Below are 8,968 nucleotides of genomic sequence, written 5' to 3' on the forward strand. Positions count from 1 at the left end.
CTTGGTACTAATAACAACAGACTTGGAATTAAGTATGTTTACTCTTGACCCCGAAGACCAGATAACAGGTGTGGCTACCAAATGCCTGGAGGACTAAGGGAAGTAAGTCTGTTTGCCCCTTATACATGATAATAGAAGTCTTCTGCCATTCTCCCCACTTTTGGTTGGGTACTTAAGAATGTTGAAGAAAAACTAAGGGCGTTCAGTATGGACTGGATTTTGCCCTTCTGACACTATCCTGTCTCCATCTTTTCTTTTGATGTCTTTAGCTAGCCTATCTCAATCCACACTCCCCCTCTCAGGTACGAACCAGGGTCAGGTTCCGGACAGATGGCAAGGTAGAAGAAATGGACACTTCAGTCAAAGAAAATGGACACCTCAGTCAAAGAAAATGTTAAATCTAGAAAAATTCAGGCACAAAACATCCAGGAAATCTGGGACACTATGAAAAAACAAAATCAATGAATAATAGGAATAGAGGAAGGAAAAGGAGGGGAAGAAGGAGAAGGAAAAGGAGGGGGGAGGACGAGGAGGATGAGGAGGAGGAGGAAGAGAAGAAGAAGAAGAAGAAGAAGAAGAAGAAGAAGAAGAAGAAGAAGAAGAAGAAGAAACACAGGTTTAAAGGCACAGAAAATAGTTTCAACAACATAGAAGAAAATTTCCCTGACCTAGAGGAGATGCCTATCAAGGTACAAGATGCATACAGAATAGCAAGTAGACAGTACCAGAAAGAAATTCTTCACAACACACAATAACCAAAACACTAAATATACAGAACAAAGAGAGAGTATTAAAGGCTGCAAAGGAAAAGCAGCAAGTAACATACAAAGGCAAATCCATTAGAATAGCATCCAGATTCACAATGGAGACTCTAAAAAGTCAGCAGGGCCTGAACAATTGTTCAACAAACTCTTAAGAGACCTCAGATGCCAGTCCAGACTACTACATCCAGCAAAACTACCAATCACAATAGACAGAGGGGGGAAATTCCGTGATAAAACCAAACCTAAGCAGCATCTATCTACCAATCCAGTTCTACAGAAGGCACTGGAAGAGAAACATCAATCTGAAGAGAGTAACAACACAGAGGAAATAATCCAGAAAATCAAGCGGGGCACACCATAACAACAAAATAGGAGGGCTCAATGAACACTGCTCACTTTTAACTCTTGATATTAATGGCTTCTATTCCCACAACATAAAAAGGCTCAGAGTAAAGGATTAGATTAGGAAAGAGGTTCCACTTTCCGCTGCATCCAAGAAACATACCTTACCAGCAAGAATAGACATGACCTGAGGGGAAAAGGATGGGAGAAGCAAATGGACCAGAGAAGTAACCCTGTGTAGCCCTTTTAATAGCTGACAAAATAGACTTCAAGAAGCCAGAAGAACTATAGGGAAAGGCGCCATGCTCATCAAAGGAAAAATCAACCAAGAGGATATCACAATTCTAAACAACATGCACTAAACACAGGGCACCCGAGTTCATGAAAGAAACACTATGACAGGGATAGTAATAGGGGATGACTTCACTTCCCCACTCTCCCTAACACACAGGTCATCCAGACCAGGGATGGCACCACCCACTGTAGGCTGGGCCCTCCCCCACTGATCACTAAATGAGAAAATGCATGGTGGCAGGAATAGGGAAGTGTGTAACATGAGAAAAAAAAGACCCAGAGACAGATATTGGGGTTCAAGCTTCAAGCTGAAGATCAGAAAACCAGAGCAACTGGTCACTAGCTCTTACCTCTATCTCTACCAAGCCCAGACTGCTGCCTCTCTTCAGCACAGCTGGAGAGAATCCTAAGACTGAATGCCTTCCTATCCTCAATGTGACTGGAGCATGAATGTCAGCTCTGACACCCTGTTTCTGTTTGAAATACCTCTCATGAGTCCTGGGATTAAAGGTATGTGAACCCAAGTGCTAAGATCATCTTTGTGTGATCTGTTTCTCTTTAGAACAGGATCAATTTTGTGTGGCCTTGAACTAACAGAAATCCGGCTACCTCTTAATCCTGGGTCCTAGGACTAAAGGTGTGTACCACGGTCTCCTAGCTTCTGGGTACCAGAATTAAAGGTGTGCGCCTGGCTTCTGTAACTTATGGCTGACTTTGCTTTCTGAATCCTCAGGCAAGCTTTAATAAATTATAAACAGTATATCACCACAAAAGTGGCTGAACACACTCTCTAGTACAAACAGGATACAGAGAGCAAGCTGGAAGTGGGGTAAGATCAAAGCCTGCTCCCAATGACACACTTCCTCCAGTGAGGTTCTAACACCTTCTCCACACAGTGCCACCAACTGGTAATTAAGTGTCCCTTCAAACCACCACAGCCTGCACCCAGCACATGGCAGTCTGAGTTAGTCTGCGTCAGTCTGTCTACTCTAACTCTGAGGCCAGCCTGAACTATTCAGTGATGACCATGCCAGGTTTGGCTCTAGAACCATATCCTAAAACTCATAAACCAACAACAAATAAAAGGATAGAGGCCAAAATGATTCTTTGAAGTCCCATTTGACAATATCTGGAGACAGTTTTGTCACATTTGGTTAGGAAATGCACCATAAGGGAATGTCTCTTTAAAAGACCTCAAATTCTGGCAGAATTACATTGTGAGCTCTCTGCGGTTAGGTTGAGTCCTTTTTCTGCTCACAGTTTCAGTCTAGCGACAGGAATTCAGAAAATACAATCACGTTTCACCAGTTTTGGGGAAAAAACACTGGCAGCGGTGGGATTCGAACCCACGCCTCCGAAGAGACTGGAGCCTAAATCCAGCGCCTTAGACCGCTCGGCCACACTACCAACCTGCCTGGCCTCTTCCATGTATCCTAGCTATTTACATCATTGCATTCTCTTTAACCCATGTTCTGAAACCCAGAGTTAGAGGATTTTCCCACCGCGTTACCCTCCCACACTGATGGTTCGGCTTTGGAGTGAGCGGGATAAGCAAACTATCCTTCAGAGTGGAGTCCCGCAACCCTGCTGGCCACACCTGGAGGGGGACCGCGGCGGCTTCCGGACGCACGCATACCGCCGCGGGGTGCAGCCGCAGCCCTCCTCCGTCCGGCAGCCCTCCATTGACTGTTCGACTCCAAGTGTTTTTCTGGTCTTGGAATTTGAGTTTTTCGGTTCGGAAGGCCCGAGACGCATTAATTGAAAGGTCGAGGCCAGCCCATTTCCCGGGTGCTCAGGAAAACTCGCGCGCAGAAGCAGCCAGAATCCCTGCGTCCCCACCCTGTGCGTCCCTCTGAGCCGGCTGTCTGCAGCCGGAGAGCCCTGTTCCCTTTCTAGAGAATCTGTGTCTCGGCGTTGGTCCAGTGTGTCGCCAGCCGCTGCAGGCGCGTTGAGCACTGCTGTGCTGGTGGCTGCAGAAGGAGAGGACAGAAGCTCCCTTCTCTACGGACCCAGCCCAGACAGAGCCAGGATGGTACTCTAGGCATCCAGGATGCTGAGATGTCAGCGTGCTCTCGTCACACACATCCTCATTTCAGTCCTCCTCCTGCCCAAACTCGCAGGTCTCAGTCAGGAGCTGCGGGACAGGACCAAAATGAGTTCTCCGACTTCGGGAAGAGTGGCCACACAGCAGCTGGATACACCAAACATGGGCCTCCATACTTCCTGCACAGGGAAGAAGTCCCCCGCAGCTGGAGCAAATCACAGAACAATGCTTCATTGATCTGACCCCTTTGAGTGTGTGTGTGTCAGTAGCTGAGAATTGACCCCATTGCTATTATCTAGAAAAGCAGGTGACTATCCCAGCAAAAGGCTGGGTTTGTGATTGGGAAATGGTCGAGCGACTTTTGTGTCTTTAAAAGGAAATTGTGATTCCCTGGTGATATTCAAATTACATCTTCCATTTGACTAAATTCAATATACTTGGAGATAGATTTCCATAAAGAGGCCGTAAGCCTCTCTATATGTCCCTATCTTTGCTTACCTCTTTTGCGAGCAGTGCAAGCACAGTTGAAGAAAAGGCACTCGGACCTGGCATAGCTCTGTTATTTTCTAGGGTCATGATCCAATTCTTTTCCCCCACCCATTAAGAATTAAAAGGTAGGAAAAATCTGAGACAGCAGGCAGCAACAGAATACAAACTTTATTAGATGTGAAGAAGTGAGCGAGCACACACACACACACACACACACACACACACACACACGGAAGGGGGGGGCGGGACAAACTCGCCACGAAATGGGAAGGGGATCCAGAAACTGAAACCTGTTTTCCCCTGGAGGGCTAGGGATTTTAAGTTGTTTTGGTAGCATGGAATGAGACTCTCTCTCTCTCTCTCTCTCTCTCTCTCTCTCTCTCCTCTCTCTCTCTCTTCTCTCTCTTTGGATTGGTGTGTGTGTGTGTGTGTGTGTGTGTGTGTGTGTGTGTGTGTGTGTATGTGTGTTCTGTTGATAGACCCAGAACTTCAGGTAATCAAGACTGGCCTTGAGCATGTCTGACCAGCTGGGATTAGTCAAAATGAATCGGAGTCATATTGGTGGCTTTTGTCTCTGGTCAGGAGGATGAGGAAGAAGCCATAAGTTTGCCATCTTTACCATCCATCTGTGCCCCCTTTCCTATCTGTCTGGTTACCAGAGATCTGTCTAGCTCCCAGTCCCTCACTTCCTTAAGACTAGAAAATTGTTATTGTTTCTGAATCTCTTGTTCTCCTCAGGTGAAGGAATTTACTGTTGCTGTGTCCACAGGGGGTGTCTTGTTCTTGGAAAGACACAAAAACCTGGAAATACCCAGTTTAGAGATTTTTCTTGGTGATATTTTTACTATTTTCCTTCAAGAGTGCATAACTTAAAAATATTTATCTTTTTATTTATGGATACATGTCTGAGCCTGCAAGAACATGTGTATTAAGTGTGTGCAGGAGCCCTCAGAGGCCAAAAGAGGTCACTGGGTTCCCTGAAGCTGGAGTTATGAGCAGTTGCCAGCCACCATGTGAATGCTGGGAACTGGACCTGGATGTTCCCCTAGAGCAGCCAGTGCTCTTAACTGCTGAGCTGGCTCTCAAGTCCCACAGTATAGACCCACTAAGTACTAACTTAGTGGATGACTTGCAGAATCTAAACCGTTTTTAAATTTTCAGACAATTTTTTTAGCAATTATTTTAATTGTTGAGCTTTTACTTGGCTTGCTTACCCAGCAATCTGAGTTTTGATACCCCAGAAGTCATTTAAATAACCATGGAAGGAAAACTGATCCCACAAAGTTGTTCTGACTTCCACAAACGAATCAGACACAACCACCACCACCACAAATAATGATAAAAATTTGAGTGGAGGTGGCAAGATGAACTAAGGTTTTTAAACCCTGGAACTCAGTTGGTGAAAGGTTGGTTTCTGACTCCACACTCCAGCTGTGGCATTCAATGGCCCCCATACAGACACAAAAGCAAATACACGTTTTTTAAAGAAAAAGAAAATCATTGTTGAAGCAGGTGTAATGGAGGCAGAGGCAAAGGCAGGCTGATTTCTGTGAGTGCCAGGCCAGCCAGGACTACATAAAGACCCCACCTACAAAAACAATTGCCTGCTGGAGAAATGGCACCTTATCAGCAAGCCAGGACCCACGTGGATCACAATTGTCTGTACCTTCTGTTCCTGTGGATCGGGTTCCCTCTTCTGGCCTTCACTGGCACCAAGCAAGCAATTGGTACACAGTCATACATGGAGGCAAAACACACATACATAAAATAAGCAAAAAGTAACCATTTGAAAAGTTAATTTTTACTTATTGATTGGTAGAGACAGTGTCTTGTCCTGGGTGTGTCCTTGGCTGGATTTGATCTCAAGATCCTCAGGTCACAGTCCCTATAGTGAGGTTTACTGGCAGAAGCTACTACTCCCAGTTTAACTCTTTTTATTTTATTTTATTTATTTTTGTGATTCCTGATTCCAAGACGTGGTAGTTCAGCTGTACTCCCAGACTTATTTAGTCTCAGCATGACCTTAGCTCATGGACTCCCAGAAATTAGCACATGGACACTCATGGAGTGTCCTGTGAAGAGCTCCCCTGGGGATACGCACCTCCTATGTATCCCACTAAACCCTGATATTTCTGCACCTCTGTCCTTTTTACAGGTATCGAGGTATGATTGAGAGTCTCCTCTCCTTTCTGTCCAACGTATTGTATTTAAAGGTAGCAGGCCAACGCTTCCCTGTGTCTTTTAGTCTTTCCTCGGTAGCCCGCAGCTGTTACAATTTTGTGCTCACCCGGCCTTGGTGTCCCGACTCTCCTCCAGTTTCTCCTCCATTCTGTTTACACTCCATGCTTGGTGACTTTCCATTTTCTCTTTTCCAAAGGGTTTAATTTCTGTCTCCTAGCCATCTCAGCTCTTGGATGAGGGTGGGACCAACCATGTTCTAACAGTGTACCCTTAAATTTTTGGGTCTTCCTTGGACTTTACTCATAATTTTCTTCTACCCCCCTACAAAGGGGTCTGACCCCACCCTACAAAGACTGTGCAAATCTCAGCCTCCCCCTATCTTCAGATTTATCCCACACCTTCTAAGCCCCCCACCCCAATGGTTTACTTGCAAGGTACACTTGGTACACCTGCTTTTCATTTTGATTTCATAAAAACTGAAAGAAAAAAAAATTCCACGTGGTGCACAAAGAAGGATGAGGGAAGAAAATATAATAATTATCAGTGAAGCAAATAATAATAATAAAAGCCGAATTCCTATCTAGTTCCTGGTGTAGAGCCTAGCACAGAATTGAAATTCGGAGAATTTGGAGCTTCTTGAATGAAGGAATGAGTTAAATGGCGAACTGGGGATTGCTTGTTCTGTCGCCGAGGGGAAGATGTTTTAAGAGGCCTGGGGAGGAAATCTGGAGTCCAGGAGAAAATCCAGATGTGGGAGCGTCAGTTTCCACCCAGACTTGTGGTCGGTTTATTGGTTTATTTCCGTGAGCTGGATTTCTGTTCTGGATTTCACCGACTGAAGCAATCACCAGAGGAGGGCTCTGTTGGTGTAGGTGTTGGTGGTGGGAGTGGGGATGGGAAGGAGCGTGGAGGAGGGGCAAGGGAGTGGTGGTGGTGTCCGGGCGGACACATTTCTCCAGATTTAGGATAGTAGCGATCCCCGTCAGAATCCACCGCTATGCCAATCCCAACAAGCCCAGAGACTGCAGACTGAATTTCCGTACTGTTTATGGGAATGGAGTGTGTATGTGGATATGCTGTATATGGCAATAGATTAAAATATAATCAGGTTAACCTTCTTTCGTGCGGTGGAGCGACCAAAGAACCAGCAAAACTGTCCTTTTCTAAGAAAGAGAAAGGCAAGCATTCCGTGTGGCCCTATAGCTCAGGGGTTAGAGCACTGGTCTTGTAAACCAGGGGTCGCGAGTTCAAATCTCGCTGGGGCCTAGCACAACTCGTATTTTGAAGGAAGACAGTGTGTTGCTGCTGGCATCTTAATCCTGCGTCATTTGTTTTTGATTCTCTGCACCCTGGGAAGGTGGGGCCTCCGCCTACACTCTGCAACAACAGGCGCCGGAGTGCTAAGCGGGGGCGCAGGGAAGAGCCGCCCCTGCGCGGACTGTGCAGGGAGGGAAGGAGGGAGGGAGGCAGGGAGGGCCGGCCCCCGGGCGGGCTGTGCGGGGAGGGAAGGAGGGAGAGAGGACGGCTCCCGGGCGGGCTGTGCGGGGAGGCCAGGTCCGCACCGGAGCCGAGGCTACGGGGTCCCGAGACTTGACTGTCTCGCTCATGAAATAAAGTGCTGCAATTGGGGGTGAGACCTTGGTCGCCACACCATGGTAATGGACTCCCAGAGGCTGTGCTTACGGCTTCCTTTTAAAAGAATGCTTTCTCTCCAAAGACAGCTTTTTTGCTTTTAGGAGCTTAAGTTGAACTTGGAGAATCTCACGCCGGGCAACGGCGCCACCACCAAGCCGCGCCTCCAGCCCCTGGGTTTCCTAGCTGCGGTGGCACCCGATGCCGTCCCGCCCGCAGAGCGGGAGCGCAATGCCGCGCGGTCCGGGTGCGGGGCGCACGTTCTCGGATCTCTGGAGTCCGCGTCACCGCATGCATGCGTGCACCCCCCACCCTCCTCCCAGGCGGACACCCGCAGAGCTGTGGCTGCGTCTGCAAAGCCAGGGTGAAACAGGTCGGCGGATCTGGCAGGGTGAATGCAGCTTCCCGCACTGGCCGCCCGCCGCACACCGAGCGCTGTTGCAAGGCTCTGTCCTCACCGCTAGGTGGTTGCCTACCGACTGAACACCGCCCTCAGAGAATAGAGCGTTGTGCTTCCCTTCGATAGCTCAGCTGGTAGAGCGGAGGACTGTAGAGTATATGACAGCCATCCTTAGGTCGCTGGTTCGATTCCGGCTCGAAGGAGTAGCCTACGTTTTGGGCTTTCAACCCTCGAAGTTAATCTCTAGTCCTTTGTTCAAAATCCGAATAGAGACCGTCCTTACTAGCAACCCCGCTCCTGAGAAAGGATACAATAGGTCTTGCTCGGTCTCTGATTATGTAGTGCTAATCACACCGTTACAACAAGGAAAAAGCGCACAACTTGGAATTTGGTTCCTGGCCGTTTTCATTGTTTACTTTTAGTTTCTAACTGAGCCTGCTTTGCTGTCCTATGTCCTAAGTCCAGACACCAAAGACTACAAGGTACAGACCCTCGTGGACACGCTTGTGTGCATGTTTTCAGTGTTCTATTGGCCCGCAGGACTCTGATTTGCAGAACAAAACCTGTAGAGAGAAAGAAAGAAAGAAAGAAAGAAAGAAAGAAAGAAAGAAAGAAAGAGACGGTTATCAATGCATCCTGACAGCCATCGGAACGCCAAAATGTTTAGGATAGACAGATAGACTGCAAATAGCAGGACTGCATCACGGCTCGTTGGTCTAGGGGTATGATTCTCGCTTTGGGTGCGAGAGGTCCCGGGTTCAAATCCCGGACGAGCCCTGCAATTTTACATTCTTTAGTAATTGGATATGGTTCACTTCTCTA

The 8,968-nt window shown here is 47.3% G+C and overlaps 4 non-coding genes across 4 annotated transcripts; 3 read left to right on the top strand and 1 right to left on the bottom strand.

The window, feature by feature from the left end:
• Positions 1 to 2,725: 2,725 nt before the first annotated feature.
• On the bottom strand, positions 2,726 to 2,807 carry Trnal-uag. Its single transcript has one exon. It is a non-coding gene; the product is annotated as a tRNA-Leu (tRNA).
• A 4,500-nt stretch (positions 2,808 to 7,307) lies between these two features.
• Positions 7,308 to 7,380, top strand: Trnat-ugu. The gene has a single exon. It is a non-coding gene; the product is annotated as a tRNA-Thr (tRNA).
• Positions 7,381 to 8,262: 882 nt separating this feature from the next.
• Positions 8,263 to 8,349, top strand: Trnay-gua. The gene is given in 2 exon segments: positions 8,263 to 8,299; positions 8,314 to 8,349. It is a non-coding gene; the product is annotated as a tRNA-Tyr (tRNA).
• Positions 8,350 to 8,851: 502 nt separating this feature from the next.
• Positions 8,852 to 8,923, top strand: Trnap-ugg. The gene has a single exon. It is a non-coding gene; the product is annotated as a tRNA-Pro (tRNA).
• Positions 8,924 to 8,968: the final 45 nt, after the last annotated feature.

Source organism: Cricetulus griseus (assembly GCF_003668045.3).
Source record: "Cricetulus griseus strain 17A/GY chromosome 1 unlocalized genomic scaffold, alternate assembly CriGri-PICRH-1.0 chr1_1, whole genome shotgun sequence".
Classification (NCBI taxonomy): Eukaryota; Metazoa; Chordata; class Mammalia; order Rodentia; family Cricetidae; genus Cricetulus; species Cricetulus griseus.